Source organism: Sorghum bicolor, chromosome 4 (genome assembly GCF_000003195.3).
Source record: "Sorghum bicolor cultivar BTx623 chromosome 4, Sorghum_bicolor_NCBIv3, whole genome shotgun sequence".
In the NCBI taxonomy this organism is placed as follows: domain Eukaryota; kingdom Viridiplantae; phylum Streptophyta; class Magnoliopsida; order Poales; family Poaceae; genus Sorghum; species Sorghum bicolor.
The window spans coordinates 25,934,535-25,957,965 of record NC_012873.2 but is presented as its reverse complement, the minus strand read 5'-3'; positions in this window follow the sequence as shown (position 1 = coordinate 25,957,965).

Sequence of the window (23,431 nt, the reverse complement as noted above, 5' to 3'; positions counted from 1 at the left end):
TTGATAATAACTCCTTCTAGGTAGCTTCAAATGACATGTGGCTGGATGTGTTTGAAAGCTAACTGGATAAACTTTCACCATGTGCACCTTGCTTCATGAAACCTTGTAGAATGATACAGTTTAATACGAAGATTTGGACTTCAGGTAGACTGCAGACTCTCTGAGCAGTCAACACTAAAACTGGTCGGACGCCTTGATGAAAACTTCAAACTCATCGGTAGAAGCATTGGAAAATAGACTTCACGAGCTTTCCAACAAGTCCTAAATGACCTTCATATCTTTTGTAAGTCAGAAGATATGACTGTTCCTTCTTGACACATCCGTCACGCTGGACTGACTCGAGTTTGGTTCTTCGTCATGGTTCGCCCTTGATATATTCTGCTCATTCTCGCTTGTGTACCTAAGCAATGTTAACACACAAGATTTAGGTAGCACAAAGTTCTCATTAGTATTTAATTGAAATTCATAAAGTAGCGCGTGCACCTCTTGTTGTATTTTCTTAGCGCGGCATCGGTCCTGCAGAGATCAGAGATGTAGCTGGAGAGGTCGGTGACGCTGGCATGGTCGTATCATCCTCCCCCCCTTCAAAAAGAGTCGTCCTTGACTCTTCCAATCCAAAGAATGGAGAGAGGTCGGAGACATTAAAACTTGTACTCACACCATAAGTACTTGGAAGATCGATTTCATAAGCATTGTCATTGATCTTGCGAAACACTTTGAAGGGACCATCAGCTCTGGGATGCAACTTGCTCTTGCGTTGTTGAGGGAATCTATCCTCGCATAGATGTACGCAAACAAGATCTCCAGCCTCAAATAACATCTTTTTTTGACCCTTGTTGACATGCTTCTCATATATCTTGGTCATCTTCCAAATGTTGATTTGAGCTCGGTCATGAAGGCTCTTGACAAATTCAGCTCGCTTGCTTGCATCGAAGTTCAATCGTTCCTGCACAGGTAAAGGCAAAAGATCTATGGGAGCAGTGGGTTTGAACCCATATACAATTTCAAATGGGCAAAATTTAGTAGTCGAATGCACTACCCTATTGTATGCAAACTCAACATGTGGCAAACTTTCTTCCCGAAGTTTTAAATTCTTTTTGAGAACAGGTCACAGTAACATTGATAGTGTTTGATTCACAACTTCAGTTTGTCCATCTTTTTGCGGATGACATGTTGTGGAAAACAACAACCGTGTCCCAAGTTTTCCCCATAAAGTTCTCCAGAAATAGCTCAAAAATTTTGTATCTCGATCAGAAACAATAGTATGTGGTACTCCATGCAAGCGCACAACTTATTTGAAAAATAAATCAGCAATATGCGAAGCATCGTCACTTTGTGGCATGGAATAAAATGTGCCATTTTGCTAAATTGATCAACCACAACAAAAATCAAATCCTTTCCCCGCTTAGTGCGTGGTAACCCAAGAACAAAACCCATAGATATGTTTTCCCAGGGAGCACTAGGAGTAGGAAGAGGAGTGTAAAGTCCATGAGGGTTCAAACGAGACTTAGCTTTGTGGCATGACTCGCAGCGAAGAACATGTCTCTCTACGTCTCTTCTCATCTTTGGCCAAAAGAAGTGGTCGGCCAACACTTGCTCTGTCTTCTTGGCTCCAAAATGGCCCATAAGCCCACCTGCATGAGCTTCCTGCACAAGTAAAATTCGAACAGAGCAATCTCGAATGCATAGTTTGTTAGCTCGAAATAAGAATCCATCATGCACATGATATTTTTCCCATCCTTTGCCATACCAACACTTTGTATATGGTTTAGCAAAGTATGAATCAGTAGTGTATATTTCATTTATACTTTCTAATCCCAGAATTTTAGCATCAAGTTGTGTAAGCAAAGCATGACGCCGGGACAAAGCATCAGCTACCACATTTTCCTTTCCTTTCTTGTATTTAACCACATATGGAAAAGATTCAATGAATTCACACCATTTTGCATGTCTTCTGTTCAGTTTTAGTTGACCTTTAAGATGTTTCAAAGATTCATGGTCTGAGTGTGTTACAAATTCTTTAGGAAAAAGATAGTGTTGCCAAGTTTCCAAACTCCGAACAAGAGCATATAGTTCTTTATCATAAACTGAATAATTAAGAGTTGGACCACTTAGCTTGTCACTGAAGTATGCAATTGGCCTTCGTTCTTGCATGAGCACACCTCCAATACCAATTCCGCTTGCATCACATTCAATCTCCAAAGTCTTACCGAAATCGGGAAGTGCAAGGACTAGAGCTGTTGTTAGCTTCTTCTTTAACTCATCAAATGCCCTTTGATGTGTTTCTTCCCATTTGAAAGGCACTTCTTTGTTAGTAAGCTCGTTCATAGGGGGCAATGGTGCTGAAATCTCTCACAAACCACCGGTAGAAACCAGAGCCCAAGGAAGCTCCTCACTTGACTCGCGTTCTGTGGAGGCGTCCATTCTTCTACAGCCTTGATCTTTTCTTCATCGACCTCCACACCTTGCCCAGAGACAACAAAACCAAGAAAAACTATCTTGTCGGTGCAAAAGGTGCACTTCTCAAGGTTAGCATACAATTGTTCCTCACGTAGGACAGCAAGCACGCATTAGAAATGTTTTACATGATTGTCAAGGGACTTGCTGTAAATTAAGATGTCATCAAAATAAACAACAACAAAGTTTCCAATAAAAGCTCTAAGCACATGGTTCATCAATCTCATAAACGTGCTAGGTGCATTTGTCAAACCGAAGTGCATCACCAACCATTCATATAGCCCAAATTTTGTTTTAAAGGTTGTTTTCCATTCATCTCCTTCTTTCATACGAATTTGGTGATAACCACTCCTTAAATCAACTTTAGTGAAAATTATGGCACCACTAAGTTCATCAATCATATCATCTAATCTAGGGATGGGATGCCTATACCTCACAGTGATGTTGTTAATTGCACGCCAGTCCAGACACATTCGCCAAGATCCATCTTTCTTAGGAACTAAAAGGACTGGGACAGAACAAGGTGAAAGACTTTCTTGCACATACCCTTTCTTGATCAAGTCCTCCACTTGTCGCTGGATTTCCTTGGTTTCCTCCAGATTGGTGCGGTAGGCAGCGCGATTTGGGAGGGATGCACCAGGAACCAAATCAATTTGATGCTCGATCCCTCTCTTGGGTGGCAGCCCTGGTAGCACCTCGTCTAGAAACACATCCTCAAAATCCTGTAAGACATCAAAAACAGCACTTGGCAAGGTAGAGGGTAAGGTGTTAGAAGTAAAAAGAGTGTCCTTGTACAAGAGTACAAGAACTTGGCATTAGTTTCACTCAACTCCTTTAGATCCCCTTTCCTAGCCATCATAACTAACCCCTGTTCCCCCAGTTTTTTGGTTCTTTGTAGCTGTGGGGTTTTATTTGGCTGTGGAAACTCTTCCTCACTATTTTTGTGGGTCACTCTTAAGTGGTTCTCGCTCTCTCTCTATTTCTTCTTGAGATCATCTTTTAAGATTTTCTCCGGTGTCAAAGGAAGCAAAGAAATTCGCTCTCCTTTGTACACAAAAGACAGCTTGTTGGTTCTTCCAAAAATCTGAACATCACGATCATATAACCATGGTCTACCTAGCAGCAGCCGGCGCGCTTGCATAGGCACCACGTCACACTCCACATGATCATTATATTTACCAACAGAGAAAGGCACAGTCACAATATGACTGACACGCAGTGCACCACAATCATTGAGCCATTGCAACTTGTATGGACTAGGATGTCGCCTTGATTTCAATCCCAGTCTGTCCACCAATTCTTGGCTTGCAATATTATTGCAACTGCCATTGTCAACAATGATGCGGCATAACTTATCTTTGATCATGCCTCTAGTATGAAAAAGATTGTGTCGCTGTCCACTATCTTCCTTCTCAGCAGTGACACTAAGCACACGAAGAGAAATAAAGCAGTTATCCTCTCCTTCATCAGGTTCAATCGCATTCTCTTCTTCTATTTCTTCATCAAACTTTGGACCTTCATCTTCTGGGTCACTTTCTGATTCCCATTCTCCTTTTTCATTCAGCAGCATGGTCCGTCTACTTGGACATTGAGCTGCAATGTGCCCACGACCGTGGCACTTGTGGCACACAATTTCCCTGCTACGAGTCGAAGATGCAGCACCTGAAGCAACACTCTGGGCTGCTGAATTGGCAGCAGGTCGCTGCTGATTCGCAGGCGATGACGCACTAGAAACCTCCTTTTTTGATGTACCATTTGATGGAAAGGACTTAGCTGCAGATCTTGGAGCCTCCACCAAAAGAAGTACTATACTGCTGTTTGTGCCATGGAGCAGCAAGAGAATGACTGCCATAAGATTTCCCACGAAACTCTTGCTGAATTTTCCTTTTTGTATGCTTGGCCTGTTCAACAAGATCTTGCAAAGTACGGTAGGGAAACATCTCAACAAATCTGAAATCTCTTCATTAAGACCAGCTAAAAATATTGCCATCTTGGACTCTGAATCTTCTCTGATCCCAGCCCGTACTAACAGCAACTCCATCTCTTTAAAATACTCATCAACTGATCTCTTCCCTTGTTTCAGCACCTGTAACCTATTTCGAAGATCACGTGGATAACTTGAAGGAACAAATCCTCTTCTCATCACTCACTTCATCTCTTCCCAAGTATTAATGTACCCGAGTCCCAACTCAAGTTGATGCTCCTGAACTTGATTCCACCAAGTCAGAGCATATCCATAGAATTCAACTGATGCAGATTAACGCGGCGCTGATCGGAGAGATTATGGATTCTAAAAATCTGATCACATTGTTCAACCCATTCAAGGAACTCATCTGCATTCTCCTTTCCAGTAAATCTTGGAACATTCAGCCATGCGTTCCATCTCAGCCCGGGAGACAGGGGGATCCCCATCACTGCGGTGCCCACCATGAACACTTGAGTCGGATCCTACCATATTAGGGGCAGCACAAAAGTGGAATGGAAATAAAAAATATTTGTGGATACACTCAATCTCACCTCATACTTACCCAATTCTCCAGATCTCATGGACTGTGGTTGTGCTTGTTGTGGCAGCATCAACAAAAGTGACTCTGAGGTCGCAAGGATTACGAGTCGACGTCCCAGTTTTAGTTTTTTGTGTGGAGCTATCGGTGGTTAAACAAGGAGGAATACGGTACTGTAAACCAAGTGGTTTGATGTATTCTATAGATGTGAATTACTGCTATCAAGAACACCACCAAACTCAAAATATAATCTGAAAGTTTCAGAAAACAAACCGCAACAAATCCCCTTGAACTTCTTTTCTTTTGTTTTCCTCTCTTTTTTTATTTATTTTTTATTTTTTTTATACCAAGAGGGGTGCGGATAACCAATGAAACACAATGTGAAATATATAAAAATGGTGAATAGCAACTTGAAGAACACAAAAACATACGGAAACAGTACCGCCAAGGGTTATAGGTAATTTTTTATGGCTTTGGACTGTAGGACAAAACAAATATATGTAATAGATCAACAAGGATAAATATATGGATGGTGATAAGATCTACCGTGACAACGGAAAGCTTTGATACCACGTGATAGGTACCGACCCGAGATCGGTACTAAGGTTGGCCCGATCTTCACGGCAGTAGGTCTATAAACTAGATTACTTACTAAGTAACAGCGAAAATATGATAACTTGCTGACGAACAACGATATGAAGAGGGTAATGTTTCTGAAGAACAACGGATAACTAGTTTTATACCTGCCAAGGTTGGATGCGACCAAGCGACGGGGAGAGAGGCACCGAAACCCTGAAGACTTCGACTCGATCTCCGAACGACCGCAGAACCACAGCAGGAGCTAATCCACACAAGACGGGGCAGCCGTACTGAAACCCGTAGAGCATGAATTAGTGGATCTCAGAGAGATCTCCCCACAAGTTCAAGATGAATATGGAAGAACAGGGTTGTGTAAGAACACTCAGCAGCTCGGCTTCGAAAACACTTGGATTAATCTCAAATCATCAAAATTTGTTTACATATGAGGGATAGGGAAGTATTTATAGATGGAACAACCCTCCAGGATAGGTGAAAACACGAAACTAAAAATAAACTCATCGCTAGTGTGAAAGGACCTCCTCACAATGACTCTAGTGCTGACTCCGCATGACTGTTTGAATCTGCGCAGTCTTTAGTGTCTTGACAATAACTCCTTCTAGGAAGCTTCAGACGACATGTGGTTGGATGCGTTTGAAAGCAAACTGGATAAGCTTTCACATCATGTGCACCTTGCTTCATGAAAACTGGTCGGACGCCTTGATGAAAACTTCAAACTGGTCGGCATTAGAAGCACTCGAAAATAGACTTCACGAGCTTTCCAACAAGTCCTAAATGACCTTCATATCTTTTGTAAGTCAGAAGATATGACTGTTCCTTCTTGACACATCCGTCACGCTGGACTGACTCGAGTTTGGTTCTTCGTCCTAGTTCGCCCTTGATATATTCCGCTCGTTCTCTCTTGTGTACCTAAGCAATGTTAACACACAAGATTTAGGTAGCATAAAGTTCTCATTAGTGTTTAATTGAAACTCTTAAAGTAGCACGTGCACCTCTTGTTGTATTTTCTTAGCGCGGCTACGTGTGATCGGTCCTGCAGGGATCAGAGATGTAGCTGGAGAGGTCAGTGACGCTGGCATGGTCGTATCAGTTGCTCCGTTAAACATGGTTTGTAATAACACTTTATCTAAGTCCTACTTTGATGAACTACTTTTGTAAATTAAGTTATGTAATGCTTCCGCTGTTTTACTCCAAAATGTTACTTTGGTTATGTATTGTCTGTGATATGGTAATGTCTTCGCAATGAATGATCTTGGTGTTAATGTGGTCACTCGCTATCCTGTAAGGGCGAGAAGAAGTTCTCATTAAGTGACCATTGCTAGTGGTCAGGACGAGTCTTGTTATGATGCCATAGGTAGCAGTTGAATGGGCATCCTAGGATGCTCATCAGACTTCTAGAGTAGATGGATCCTCGGCATCACTATTAGGGGTCTTTGGGACAATGACAGATGTCGGTGGGCCCAACTATTTAGGAGGTTCTGCCACATTAATCGTGGTTCTTAGTCTTGCAATTACCTAGAATTGTACCCAATCCAACATGTTGTTGTGGTAGCCCCAAGATAGTGATAGTTCTGACAGCCAACGTATTCCACCATGTTCGGATTGGTGTTGTAGGACCATAGTCAGAGCTTTCTAGCCCCTATCTCATCTCTTTCTATGGTTAGTGTTCTAATGTCCTGAAATACATAACCTCCGAGTAAATCCTAATTCCTAGATCAACATATAGAGCACTTTGGAAAATTCCACTCTACCCTACAAAATTATAAATATAATTATCCTTGGGCGATCTAAACCTCAACTAGTACACTTCACGTTCTCCGTGGAAAATTGATACCTTGGAATACTCCTGGGTGAAAGCTACATTAGTATATGTGCACTTGTGGATTTTTCTGTGTGTGTTAAAATACCTAACAAGCTTTCTGGCGCTATTGCCTGGGAACAGTAGCTGTTCTAGAATGAAACCAAGTTCGGCCAAGTTTTCTTTTTCATTTACCACCTTTTTATTTTTATTACTTCTTTCCAACAATAACCTAAATTCCACACCCATTTATCAATATGTTGCACCCATGGGCACAAGCTTAGAGCCACCAGAGCCCATGATTTTCACATCTAGCTATGAGCTATGCTCATGTTTGGTTGCAATAGGTGAAAACCAGCCCTCTTCTATAGCCAAAGTCATATCTTCTGATCAAGTAGGTAATGAACTTTTGGCTACACTTAGGGAATCTTTTAATCTTCCTATAAATTTAGGTTTAGACCTAGCCTTACAAGACCCTATTCTTGTTCAACATCTTTATATGGGTTTTGATAATATCACCTTTGGAGGGGTTTTCCTTTCTTTACCCATTAGCGAGGTGAGGTTTGTCCTTATTATTAGTAGACACACTCCTTGCACTAGCCTTCATGATGAAATTCTAGAAGTAGATAAGTAAACATCTCCCAAATTAGAAAAGGAAGTTTTCATAGCCACTATGCAAACATTCCAATCCCATGATTTGGCTATCCATCCCAAACTAGCACTACTCCAAAATTGTCTAATGGAAATTTTACCTTTATAAATCCTTTCTAATGACTTTGGGAGGAGTTTCAACTTCCTACATCTTGAGAGTTCTTTTAGTGCATATAGTTTGAATCTTCAAAAGAGATCTCTTAGAAAGCTTTTCAAATCTAATACCCATGAAGGATATTTAGGAAGTCTGAAGGATGGCAAGTCTAGTAATGCCATAGTAGGAGAGCAAAACCACCTATAAAACAATCCTATCTTCTCTCCTTCTATGACCACATTAGATGACTTCTATGAACCCACCATTGAACTCATCCTTTACCCTGATGAATCCTGTAGTGCTCTTTCTCCTAAACCTCCTCACAATCATAAAAATCCATCTACACATCTGAAAGGTCCTTGTTTGGTTTTTGTAATTGAGTGATAACTTAGGTGGACTAAAAGTGTTTATGTGAGATACACAGGAGATTAGTCCACAGGTGAATATGTGATGATGGAGGAGCTCATTGCATATGAGACATGACATGGAGTCATGTGACCAATGTGGAGAAGATCAAGATGAGTGTAACACCCCAGTGTTATGGTTGCATTGATCATGTGCATAGCATGAGCATTATCATCTACTCAAAACATGTCATGATCATCATCTATCTTGAGCCATGTCATTCTATGCAAAAATGTGATTTAAATTGCTTAAATAGGCTTCCTATGCTTATGTTTGAGTGAACCATGCTTGTGTTTGTGCTCTATGCCTTGGTAATTAGTTTATCTATGCTTAACATAACCTTGGGAACAATGTTCATGTTGATCACTTCTCCAAAATATGTCCTTAAGTCATACTTGTGTAAATAGGCCCTAGAAACCTCTTTTTCTTAGGCTTTTAAAAAGTGTTTCATAAAATGTTTGCATGTCAAAACTTTCTACAGCAAAGTTGTAGCAAATTTTATAAGGAACAAAAGTTGTTTTATGGCTATCTCATGAAAATGATCACAAATAGCTCAAAACTGACCTACAAGGCAGATTTGGGGCTGTTTCCAACACTTAGAAAATTTTCTAAGTCTTGGAACGAAACCAGTTTGCTTGATCGATTTTGAAAACTCTATATCTCTCAATCCCGGCCGATCTGGCTTTTGCTCTTGTTGACAAAGTTGTAGAACTCGATTGAAACTCCAACTTTGTCAACTGCATCATCTTCTATCTCGGGCTGGATTGGGAGTTATCCGTTGCTGAAGTCGCTCTGTCAGTCGGTTGTCGTGTTCTCTGAATCGAAGCCGAGCTCACCGTCGGGGATGGCCAGAGCGCCACCTGTCCGCCAGATGTCGTCCATACGCCGGCGATGGCCCCGCTCGTCAGCTCCCAGCGCGCGCATGACGTCCACGGCGACGCCCCGAGCAGAGTGGACGCGTCCACTTCCGCTCTGCCTCGCCCCTCTCGCCAGAAACGCGGCCGCCGTGAGCTCTCCGTCGCGAGCCTACTCCGGCGAGCTCGCGCGCATTCCTTGCTGCGCCATTGCTCATCAAACTCCACCCACAGCTCCGCTGTGAACCGCTCTCCATTCTCCACCCACCATCTCGCCGTGAAATCCACCGGTGAGCCGCCAATCTCTTCTTCCCCCAAATCGGGTCGCCGTGATCATCTTTTCCGGCGAGCCCAATGCCGAGCCCGGTGAAGCCTCTTGTCTCCTCTGGTCAGGTCGTAGAGGTAGAGTAGGTCCTTAGCGAGCGTTTGCGCCACTTCGTAGACGCTCTACCGAGCTCTCCGTCGCCGGACACGATGCGCAGCGCCGCCGTGTTTCCGCCGCAGATGGGTGCTCTCGTGGCCAGCGTGTTCCACGAAGTTTCAAGCCAAGCCGCGTACCTAGGAAGCTCCGCCGTAGTTCGCTGGTGCTGTAGAAGGTCTTAGGTCGCGCTCTACCGGTCTGAGGGCTCCGGCGTAACGCCGAGCACGTCCGCCGAGCCGCCATCGTCGACGGCGAGCCCTTTCCGGTGGCTCCGCCGTGGGGAAAAGGGGGTCAATCGAGTCGCTAGAGTATAGGGATCACGTTGGTGCCCTTGGTTTGGCCGGAGACCTCGCCGTCGCGGAGAAATCGCCGGCGAAAGTCGCCTCGGCCGTGAGGAAGACGACCCTGACAGGCGGGGTCCACTGTCAGCGTCACTCTCTTTCCCTCCTTTTCTTTATTCAAAATCCTGATTTTTGGCTTTCTTGCAAAAATCATATCTCCTGTTTCTGACATCCAAAAATGGTGAAACCAATTTTGTGTTATTCCTTGAGATGGCTAGTTTTTAATAAAAATATAAAATGAACCATGTTTTCTTAGAAAATATTTATTAAGGATTTAATCTTGTTATTCATGGATAAATTCATATCTCTTGCTATACTGCTTAGTTTGCTCTGAAACTTTTATGGTAGCCTCTGTATGGTATTCGAGTGCTTTGTTAAATATTTCATGATTTTTGGAGTACTGCAGCTTTGATATGTAATTTATGATTGAAATTTGTCTTGTTTCCTTGATTAAATTATATAAAATAATTGGTACTTATGCTGGTGCTCTACTTTGGTAGTAATCATGTTTATGGTATTCCTCATATGTAAATAATTTGAAATCTGTTGTTTGACACCATATAAGTCATGTTTCTAAAATTATGAAATAAACCCTTGGGCACATGTCAAATACATATCTTTAATTTGGTATGTGCAATTGCTGTGAAATTTTTATGGTGATGCTTTGATGCTTTACTTGTGTTCCTGTAATTTTCGTAGATTTTTCTGAGCACTTTGACTAGGCATCTTGTAATTATGCTTCTTTCTAGAAGTAATTAATAAATGCCTTGTTAAGTATATGTTTGAGGGTTATCATCTGATGTTCTGGTAATCTTGTGATATGCTTGTGCTCATAAGCCATGTGGTTGGCATGGTTTGTGTTTTGGTTATGTCATCAAATAATTAATTAAAGGGTTAAAGGCTGTTCTGGACAGCAAGGAAGTGATTTAACTTTTGCTTAATGATAACTTGGCCTTCTGTGGAACTTGTCTAAATCAAAGTTGTTTTAAACTTATTGAACTAGCTGTGGTTTAAATTTGAGGTCATTTGGCCAAGTAGTTTAAAAGTTATAGCTGTTCCAAGTTGGGTTCCAGAAATAGGTGATCTCTGTTTTTCTGGGACAGAACCTGGAACCTTGTTTAAATGATTGGTTTAATATATGAATCTTGCTGCGATGTTTAAAGATGAATTGTAGACAATTTCATAAGCTTTCCAGAATGTATTCACTTATGTTTGTTGGATCTGTCTATCATTAGTTAGGATTTATTTACTGAGTTACTCCTGTTTTATGTTGCTTGCTGTTGTAGTATCATGGTAAGTTTTGGACTAGGTTAACTTGTTAGCTTGTGTGAACTTGTTATAACTGTGTACTCCGTAAATGAGTGCCCAGTGAATCCATTATGTTATCAAGCATTTATTCTTTTATATGCACACCTTCTTATTCACCGAGCATGCAATAGGTGCATCGGACACGGCAGTCTCCTTCGATCTGCAAGGGATTTCCGAAGGTCAGGAGGGCAACCCGGAAGTGGAGGTCCAGCAAGTCGGACTCGAGGAGCCCGAAGGAGAAGAAGTTGAGTGCCCAAATCACGAGCCAGCTTCGTTCGTGAAAGGCAAGCCCCAGAGCATTCTAAGCCTCCCTTTTACTTTTGAAAGTTTATTTAATATGTTATATTTATTACTGCATTAAGTATAGGAGTTGTGATGAAACCTTTGCTGCATTTTACTCAATCCTTGTCCAGATATCTTTCCACTACCTGGTTATAGAGTTAGGATCGAGTAGCAGCTTAGTCATGCTTTAATCGGTAGAAGTCGGGTGATATCCTGTCGCCTGCGCGATATAGGGTTATGTCGGATCACGATGGTCTATATGTGCTATCGTGGATGGAACCTGATTAATTTGACTTTAGCCGGGTGGAGTTTTGCAAGTTTGTAGTAACTCCGTCTGTGGCAGCTAAGGACCGATCGTTGTACGTCCTCTTGTCATGTTGAACGCATGCCTAACACTTAGTTGGCCGGATAACTCGTTCCGACCACGAAGCCGAGTAGTATGACTCAGGCCGGAAGACCGGCAAGTATAAAGTGCGCACTACAGGAGGAAGTGTGGTGTGCGGGGGACCATTGGCGTAAGCCCAAAGGCAGGTGAGTTAAAATTCCTGACCTCCCTGGCAGAGTGGTAGCCCTGGAAGTGCGGCGCTGATCGGAGCTGCGATTCCTGAGTTGTACCAAAGGTGACCCGTTGGCTCTCCGACGGGGAATGCTTGGGTGAGTGCTAGGAATAACCCTCCAGCTGGATAGGAATTCGATTCGAATCGCCGTCTCTCCCGGTCAGTGAGAACTTGACAGAGCAGCGGCAAACGTAGCATTCACTAATGAACTTGGTTCATGATAATCATGATAGCAAGAGTAAAATATGATGAACTTGATATGGTTATTATTGCTTGTAATAATCAAGTGATGTGTTGTAGTACAGGTGCTAATCTAGTGGTAGGCTGATGATAAATAAAAATGATGCTCTTACATTGGGTTAGTCTTAATAAAGGCTTTTGGCAAAAGTGTCGAGTCAACCAGCTCTACTTTTATATCTTAGCCTAGCATGATCCTTGGTGTCTTTTATGTTTTACTAGACGGGTAAGTCTAGCTGAGTACATCGTCGTACTCAGGGTTTATTCCCACCTGTTGGAGATGACATCTTTTATGACGGCTTCTGCAAGACCTGTCTCCATCCCGCTGGGGATGAGGACTAACTGTCGGGCACGGTTCTCTAACAATCTCATATCTGATGCTTTTGGAAGGATGGCATAGACTCTGGCAGTAACTCGAACTTAAGAACTGAACTTTGAACAAGTGTGTGTAATTATTTTGCTTCCGCTACTTCGAACTTGTGTTGTAATAACTTAATAACTCCGATGTGGTGCCGCTTCGACGGCAATGAATGACTATGTAACCTTCGCTGTGTTTATGTTGAACTATTACGATCTTGGTTTGTTGCGAGTTGGTTTGAAGTCCTTCGTGATTTCAATTGACTACCGGGATTATATGGGCTCAAGTTTGGAAACTTGATGGCTTGGCGATTGTTTCTACACTTGAACTCTTATAATTTGGTCGGTTCTGTGACAGTGAGGCTTGACTCGATGGACCAGTTGCAAGAGTGAAGGGCAAGTCAGAGGCTCTGAAGCGAGAGACCACGTGTGACGATGAACCTTGAGCAAGACTTGGCGTCACGGGACCGAGGCAACGGTGGAGAGAAAGTGAGGTCAAGATTGATGAACCAATACGGTCACGTGATGATATGAAGTGGATCATATTATTTGGGGATTGGTTGGTGCACGTGTTGCATCAACATTCGAGGAGTTGGAATGGAATGCGCAAGGCGAAGGTATAACCTAGGACACTTCATTTCACCGGTCATAGGTGTGTAGAGATGTTTATGACCGGATTTAGGATAGATGGCCGTACTATCAAGAGGGGCAAACTTGTCTGCATATCGGTCATCTAGTGCCACATGAGCGATCTAACTTTGCATACGTGTTAGGATCGAGTGGCGTGGCAAGTTTGAGAGGCTAACTCCTTTATGAAAATGTTTGTGAAAAAGCTAACACACTTGCACATGGTGGTGTACACTTAGTGGTGTTAGCACATTTGCAAAGGAGGTGGAGTTTCCAGGGTAGAGAGGGGTTCGGCGCTTTTGAGAAAATAAAACGCATATTTTCTATTGCACTAGTGGAAAATTTGTAGATGTCATGGGAGTGTACCAAATGCTGGTGTTGGAGGCATCAAACGCTGTCCCGAGCGTCTAGTGTACTGACAATTGTTGACATAGGCGTAGAGTGAGCATCGAATGCTCAGCATTAGACACGGTCCAAATACTGTTCGTGCATCCAGTGCCACTGCGAGTTTGTAGTGCTCCATGAGTAAGCGTCCATTGCTGGAGGGGAGCGTCCTGTGGTGTGCGTCCGGTGACCATGCGAGAAAGACACCCTCTTTGCGTATGGGTCCAGTGTGCACCGAACGCATTCGGTGTGGACCAGTAGATCGTCCGGTGTTACTGCTTCAGGTGCGAGCACGTGTTAGCCGTTGGCGGCAATGGTTAAATTCAAACGGCTAGTGACACGTAGCTGACGTGTGAGCACCGGACGTAGGGTTTGTGCATCCGGTGGCTACCTGTAGTACGTCCGCTGCCAACGTGTTTTGCCAAGTGAAGGGGTAACGGCTAGTTTAGCCCTTGGGGCTATAAATTGAAGTTGTGGTCGACCTTGGCTTATGTTGAGCACCCATGGGACTTAGTGTCCATGCTTAGGGAGTGCTAGTAAAGCCTCTAACTCATATATGCTTGATAGTGATTATCCGATTGTGTGAGCGAGCGATTGTAGTGCGATTGCATTGAGAGATTGCATCGAGCAGCACTAGGTGTTCGTGTAGCAAGCCGGTGGTGCTTGTTACTCTTGGAGGTTGCCACCTCCTAGATGGCTTAGTAGTTTGTGACTCCATCGAAGCACGCAAGGAGATTGTGTGGTGCTCTAGAGAAGAGATTGTGAGGGGTACGGTGCTCACCCAGCGGGGATCACGAAGAGCAACTCTAGTGGATTGTTCGTGGCTTGGAGGATCCCCATCTTTGGAGTGGATGTGTAGACCCACTGAGGGTTTGGCTTTGGATTGGCAATTAGCTCGTGATCTACCAAGTGGGTGTATCGCCACAACAAGGACATAGCTTGGTGGCAACCAAGTTAACCTCAGTAAAAATCACTGTGTCAACATTGTCTACTCCTCTCGGTGCTTTACAGTCACCTTATACAAGCTTGTCTTTACATTCTCTGTAGTTGTGCTTGTATAGTTGCTCTTGTAACTAGTCTTTCCTGTGTAGCTTGATAGTTACCTTCTCGCTTGTGTATCTAGAAGTAGTTCCCTTGCGTGGCTCATTTGGTTTGTGTAACCTTGTTAGTCACATTGCTTAGTTTGTGTAGCTAAGTAATTTGCGCTCTCTAATTTGGCATTGGTTGCCTTGTTATCGAGCTTTGCTAGTGAGCTTAGGAGCTTTGTGCTTTTGCTTACTAGTTGTGTAGGAGCTCTCTCGGTTTGCAAAGTACTCGTGGCATAGGTTTGTGTGACCTTGCTCCTAGAATTTGTTAGGTGAGCTCTTGCTAAGGAAGCACCTTGTTTGCTTATTTAGGATCTTTTACAAGGTTTTAGAGAACATAGATAGAGGGGTGTAGTCTTGCCTAGACTGATAGTTTTAATTCTGCATTTGTTTCGGTTAGCCGGTGTGATAAGTTTTAGAAAGAAATATTCACCTCCATCTAGTCTGCCATCTCGACCCTTCAACATCTCACACATAGGAATCATCTAGACCATCAAGAGGATCGAGACGAGCAACATCAATGGCTAAAGAGCATTAAAACCCAATATGCTATTGCAATTGATTGTGTGGAAGAGGGCTTATATGGGACCAATTTGAAAGGCAATCTAAGGGAAGTTTTGTACATTTATGACAAATCACCCTTGGAAGTTGGAAATAATAGAGACTTCAATGAGCAAGGAAGCTGCTTCATAAACACTTCATCAAGTCTTTGCTCGTATGAGATACCTCCCAATTCAATTGGTCTCTCCATCCTTTTCACATTTAAGATCACAAACCACCTCATTCTCTTTACTTACACAAATTTCAAAAGCGTAGTAGTCGATGCATATGTATATCATAAATACTGCAGATCTCATTGTGATCTTAAGGTTGGTGTTGGAAGAGAAACCACTTCACCAAATCACATCTTGAAGGTTTCCTAATGACAAGCTTACTGTCCTGAAACAAGCACTGTTTAGACCATGATACGAGTGTTCAACTTCCTATTGCGCTACCCTTGTTAATTGAGCATAAAATTATAATTGTGAAAATAGTCCTTCGGGTATTTTTGTCACTAACCTTACTAGGTTTGGAGCAAAAGATCAACGGAGTTGTTGACGGTCGATAACATGAACATTTATTAGAACTTTGGACCCAAAGGAAAACATTAATACACACTAGTCTAGAGTTTAAATTGACAATTTCCACAAGTTTTGCATACTCTATATTTTCCCGGGTGAATTTCAGGAAAGCTGAAAAGAGGGATTCTAGTGCAAAATAAACACAAAACTTATCCACCATGGCAACATCACAAATGGGGCGTGGGAAGACTCTAGAAGACACCCGAAGAGTCGGTGAGCCAGAGGCCGCCAGGTGGGGTCGGCTGGCCCCACCCTAGCAGCGGCTAGTGTTCCCCTGCTAGGGTTTCGGGCCCCTTCTGGAATGTTCCTCCACCGCTTACGAGGAGTCATCTCAGCCCTTGGTTAAGTCAGTTTGATCCTACAGTGCACGCGCATCCCACCGGACTATAAATACAGGGGTAGCCACCCCTGGAGACACACTAATCAGCTCATTCATCAACGCCTCAAGACATCAAGCATCAAGCGCCTTCAGGTTCATCAACAACATTCTAGTTCATAGTTCTAGTTAGTTAGATTAGAAGTAGAGGAGATCTAGTTCTTCGTCGGGATCTAGAGCCCCTGGCATCGGTCTAGAGCGCAAGAGTTAGGTTATAGATCTAGTATTCAATTGTATATTAGGGAGACTTTATTCTTAATATATTCATATGTTCTTAATTACAACAGTCATTGTCTACTTTGATTATATGTCTAGGATAGTTGGTTTGATCTTATAGAATTCATATAATTGCTCGTATAGCGTTTACCTAATTGATCGTTGGGTAGATGGTAGACAATATGTAGACGTGGTGTCTAGATATCTTATTTATCTGCAAGTGCACCCTAATGTGCCGGGACATGTGGAAGTCCGCATAGGTGACAGCTGCGTTGGTTCCTCTGTAGTCCACCCTCCATACGTAGGTCTAGCATGGGTGCGGTCGCGAAGGAGGTGACCCTTGTGTCTTAATACCCTCATTAGTTGATGCATCTTTACATGTGATTATGATATAAAGTTAGCTCAACAATGATTTTTAGATGTAATTGTACTAATTAGAGTTATTCAGTGATGTAGTTATAGAATTACCTTAGATCCAACTCCCTAGTTTATCTAATGGCTAACTATGTTTAGGACTAGTAGATGACCTAATGATTATCCTTAATTATGATACTTGATGATTATGCTATCACTATTATCTAACCATATTTATCTTTTGACCTCTGCCTGTTATGAGTAGATTAGACAACTTTGGTAATATCATTTATTCATCCTATATAGTTTCTTATCAATATAATAGATTATAGTTTAACACATAGCCTTCCCAATGGTATAAATATAAATCGACAACCTGGACACTTCCCTAGGTAAAATGCTACAACGGTATAATTATCTGTCTCCTTGCAGAACCTATTTAGTTTATAATTATATTCATATCTTTTATTCTCTATCTAGTTACAGTAGAACATGTGAATCTATATTAAATTCTTAGCAATATAATTAGGGATGACAACCTACTTTGCACAGTGTAAATGGGGGCATACTTCTAAGGACAAAAGCAGCATAGATCAATGGATGGAGAGCACATAATACTGACTTTAACTACATGACTAATTCCCAAGGGTCAACACACTTAACTACACGCAATCCCTACAAGCAGTTTATGGAAGTGGATGGCTTTCCTAATTTAGTAAGCATGTATATTTGGTTGAGGTAGGAACAGTGTTCGCCTAAACGGCCGTTTAGACCGTTTAAATGTCGTGTAAACGCTACACAATGATACACCGTTTCCGTTTAATCATCTGTTTAGTCCGTTTAATTGACCGTTTAGCCCGTTTAATGGACTGTTTAGCGCGAATAATGGCTAAACGGCAGGTGACCGACTGTTTACCGTTTAGCGTTTAGGAAAACATTGGGTAGGAATTTTGAACTTGTTGATGCAAAACTGATCTGCAAACACAAAGGGCTAATACCCGATTCAAACGTTAAGGCGTGCCAGCCGATTTGACCTTGCTATCGGCAAAGGTGATAACTCGAATACTTTAGTCCTGACAACAGCGATGCGCCCGGATGTCACGGCTAAGAGGTACTCACGCGGAACTTGAGAACACGCCGAGCTTAAGTCGACGAATTCCTAAGAACTCGTAACAAAAGGAAAAAGTATGACGAAGTCGTCGAAAAGTAAATGCTGGAATATGAGTAAAAACGTGTGTTTGATTTCTTGATTTATTTTTTATTACAAGGCCCTAGGGTCTATATTTATACCCTGCTCAAAGAGCTACAACTAGACACGATTAGAATTCGAATTCCAAATTACACGGAATCCGTATACAAAACGATGCAAATAATTAAGGAAATAACAAAACTATCCCTCGTGACAAACCGAAACTCCTCCACATAACGACCGGCAGCTTCCGGACTCCCTCTTTGCATCATCGGCAGACCCTTTGCCATAGTCATCGGCAGACTTTCTTATCTAGCCATCGGCACCATATTACTGCCTGTGGACTTAGTCACGTTCAACATCTCCCTCATCGGCAACCATCCTTATCGGCAACCCACTTTGTAAACATCGTACTGCCACCTTATCCTGCCATCCTAGACACGTGCCCAAAAACGGTGTCAACACATGCCCCCCAGTTTCGGAGTATAAAACTATTAATGCTCCAAAATTCTCTGCAGTAATGATGCCCTTTCCCGCAATTAATGCTCCTAATCTGGTAACCGACAACCTCAATCTGAACAACTCTGATCCTATCCCTCCGCAGATTTCTCGAAATCCTCAACTTCCTAAACGGGCATTTTTCTCAGTCGTACATCGGCAACAATACCGTTACAAAAATCTGCCGATGTTCTGGCCAGGATATTCGCACAAACGGTTACTTCCCCTCTATCCGCCCATCGGCAATATGACCGTTATAGAATATTGCCGATGGACCGACCAGGAGATCTCGCACAGTAAGATATCTTCAGATAATGACCGCTTCCCGTCAAATCACCTGCACAATCCCTGGATTACCGTGCGAACAGTTACCATATCCACCTGAGTACCCTCGGATTTCTCGGATGCCGCAAAGAGATAAGTCGGATTTGCCCTTGCCCATTTTGTCCTATAAATAGTTCCTTCTTGGGTACTCCTTCCCCATCACACCATTCTACTACCCAACTTTACTTTTCCAGCGGCGGCGCCACCAAAAACTCCTAAGGTCTCCGACAAGTACCCTTCTTCACCAACTCCGGCGCCTTCACACGCTTCCTTCGCAGCAAGATGGCCGTCGGGTTCGTCGTCCCTGAGGTCAAATCTCCACCCCGTCTTCTGTATTTTTCTTCATATCCCTGTTTACTCGCAATTCATTTTACTGAACATCTTCCTTTTCTTTCCTCTTTGTATTTCTTTTTACGCCCAAAATCACTTGGAATTGTCCAACAAAATTGTCATCCCCACCGATCAACCACACCTTCAATGCCTCGGCCCTCTAGGGGACCCAGATCCAACTGACCTTATCAACGCAGAAACCAACAGGATCCCCTTCAGAGCCGAAAATTTTTCCTTAGATCTGTGGAAGGACACCTTCCGCTCTTGGCCCAGCCCAACTGTAGGGTGGAAAGACTGGTTCTTGAGGGTCAGCAACTCTAATGAAGTTCAGTGGGGTGAAAGGAATTTAGCCCAATGCATTAGATTGTCCATTGCCGATATGCATAGGAACGAGTCACTGCTGATAGCTGCATCCTACTTTTGGTCAGTCACCCTCAATGCTTTTGCCTTTGGCCACGGCCCTGCTTCTCCTACTCTTGCCGATGTAGCCATGCTTACTGGTCTAGATATATCTTCTGCCGATAGCACCCACTTTTTTGATACTGCCCCTAGTGCCAAAGTGGAGACTCGCGCTATCGGCGGTTGGTCGGGGTACATTCAGAAGTACCGTGGGAAAGGATCTGTCACCATAAAGGAACAAACCACCTTTCTGAACATGTGGCTGGACAAGTTTGTATTCTGTGGTCGATCGGCAGGACCGACTTCTGTCTACCTATCGGCAGCAGAAAGACTGGCTAACGGTGGCCGATTCCCTCTCGGCCGATACTTGCTTGGCGCTGCTTACCACCTTCTCAATCGAGTAGCCCAGAAACTTCTGCACGGCCAATCCACTGGCAACTTGGGAGGCCCCTGGTGGTTTGTCAACATGTGGCTCAATCTGCATCTGCACAAGCGTCTCAACTTCAACCTGTTCACACAGCGTTTCCCAAGAGATATAGCTGAAAACCATGTATTGGGTGAAGAGGAATCGGCAACACGCGCCCCCTTGAACTTTGGCGAAGCTGTCATAGTTCTGCCTGGTTCAGGGGGTAATCCGGATCAGATCGGCCGATTCTTCCAGACTCTGTATGAGGGTTTGACCAGAGACGAACGACCATGGTTGGCTTATGATGACCCAGATAGCATGCTCCCTCTGACCTTCAATCCATTTGATGAAGCTCTCGACAGGGACAATGAGGTGATGATGGCAATTGTGACTCCCAGAATCATTCCAGTGAATTTCTTTGGTAGCACAAAAACCTCCCCTCAAACTTACGAATTTTACAATCCATCGGCATTAGCTCGCCAGTTAGCTTTCGGCCAGTTGCCGATTGCACTTCCTTATGCCGATGTGATAAAACCCAGAGAAACTATCAACAACCTTCTTGAGTGGACTCGAGCAGCCCAACTACCACCAAACACCGATATAGATGTAGATCTGTCAGAATTGGTTCCGGCTGCTTTTATCACTCAGGCATACAAGTCATGGTGGGCAGAATGGAAAGAGCATCTATTCTGCAGATCGGCACTTTCATACCGCGGCATGATTGACTCCGAATACGAACTTCCCGATGACACTGTAAGTAACTCAAACCAACGTTTCATTTTCTCAATATTGCCTCCATCGGCAGCTTACCCTTGTATTCCTTTTGCAGGTTGACAATATTCCTCCATTGGTTAGCAGGAGTGGCAGGCCGATTGACTTGTTTCCATCAGGCCCGATTTCCACAATCGGCCACAATGCTCCCACTCTAGCTTCCATCGTGCATCGGGGTGTACGCCTCAGGAAAGTCACCACCAGAAGAACCCAGACATCACCAACGGTTGCTGCTCCCACTCTTGCGCGGGCTTTCAAGGCAATTTGTCAAATCTTTTCCTTTATGCTGACTATCTTTATATCGGCTATATTTATGCTTATAAACTCTTGTTCATTATTGCAGCAAACCGGCGCATCGGCGAAAGCCAGGTGTGAGAGTACCGATGCCCCCCAGTCTAGCCAACCCAAGAGAAAGGGCACCACGGGTGCTAAGACTGGAACAAAGCGCCAGAAGGTAGCAACTCCCCCTCCTCCTCCGGTATCTCCAATTCCGGTGGAGTCTTCTCCTTCTTCTCCAGAAGCCCAGCCACAGCAAGCACCATCTCCCCCACCTATGCAGGAAGCACCACAGATAGAAGAACCCCAACAGGAAGGATCTCAAACAGAAGATACATCAGCTGACATGGGTGAACAAACAACGGCCCGGTGGGTCCAGTTATACCATCGGCAGTTCTCCCGATTCAGACAACCGTTGTCCCTCCTCCAGGTAACATACTTTAACAATATCGCTACCGATGAACTTATTCTTATTTGGTCTCATAACTCCTTTTGTCTTCTTTCAGTTGATATCGTTCCATCGGCAATCTCAGCCGATCAACCTGTAGCTCCATCGGCATCTTTGGCCGATCAGCCTGCAGCTCCGTCAGCACTTCTCAGTCAAAGACAAGAGATCGCTTTGAAGCAGGTAAGTCACCGTTTACCGTTAGCACTATTTGCCGATTCTCTGAGTATGAGCTAATTTTGCTTTCCCTCCCAGGAACAAGACTCTCCCGATAGCCTGTTCTCCTTCGCCATCGATCTCTCTAAAGAAGAAGGTGAAGAAGCAAGCTCTTCTCGGACGGTCGGCATCACATCGGCAGAGATCAGGGTCAGGCTGGAAGAATTGTCAGCTCTCCTTCACCAGGACACAGCGCAATTGGTTGGTGATTCCGACCCTACCAAGAACCTGTTCAGAACTCTCAGAGGCCAAATCCCAGCCGATGTTGAAGAAATCCTGTTCCAAGCCGCTCATCTGGAGAGTCGCCAGCTGCAGTACCAGAGAGCTTCTCGGCGTCTTGCCGATAGAGCCGCTCAGGCTCAACTCTCCGATGAAATGAGGAAAGAGAAGCTTTTGACCGATGAGAAGCACAAGAACATCGGTATCCTGAGATCTTCTGGAGACGCGCTGAAGCAGAAGATATCCGATCTATCGGCAAGAAAAGAATCCCTGTTGGCGGAGCTCAAGGAAGTAGAGAACGCCCTGTCCCAAGCCCAACAGGAAGAGAGCCAATTGCCAGAGACCATCAGGCTTCTTGAGCACGAGCGAAATGCTCATGGTCGCAAGGCACTTCAACTGAAGAAGAAGCTGAAGCCAATAGAAGGTTCTGCCGATGATGACATCAAGGAGATAGAAGCAGCCAACCAAATTCGGCTACGCGCTATATCGGCAATCCAGACGCTGCTTAACACATAGAGTTTCCATCGGCATTATATCTGCGCTTTCCTGCTTCCTCAGCTTTTAGTCTAGCCGATAGGACTGTTATCGGCACCTAAACTTTTGAAACACCAAGTCTTGTCCCCAAGCATTTGGATCCAGCCGATAGGAGTGTTATCGGCACCTAAACTTCTATGCATCGACCCATATACTGGGGTAGTACTTCTTTAAATATTTTCCGTTTAATGCTCTGGGAAATTCAATTCCTTCGAGGGTTTCTAGAATGTAGGCATTACCAGGAGCCGATCGACTTATCCGATAAGGACCCTCCCAATTAGGAGACCACTTTCCAAACTTCGAACTTTTGGTCCCAATTGGTAAAATTAATTTCCATACCAAATCCCCATCGGCAAACTCTTTAGCCTTCACTTTCTTATCATACCATCTAGCAACTCTCTTCTTATTTTCTTCTATACTCATTAAAGCTTTTAACCGATGCCCTGCTAGATCGTCCAATTCATCGGTCATCAAAGTGGCATAGCCATCGGAAGTTAATTGATCTTGAAAAGATAATCGCCTAGATCCAGCCTTAATTTCCCAAGGCAACACTGCATCATGTCCATACACCAATTGATAGGGTGATACTTTGGTCGATCCATGACAAGCCATCCGATAAGACCACAATGCTTCATTTAATAATGTATGCCACCGCTTAGGATTTTCTTCAATCTTTCGTTTAATAAGCTAGATAATTCCTTTGTTAGACGCTTCGGCCTGCCCATTGGCTTGAGCATAATAAGGAGAAGAATTCAACACTTTAATTCCCATACCGATTGCGAATTCATCGAACTGCCC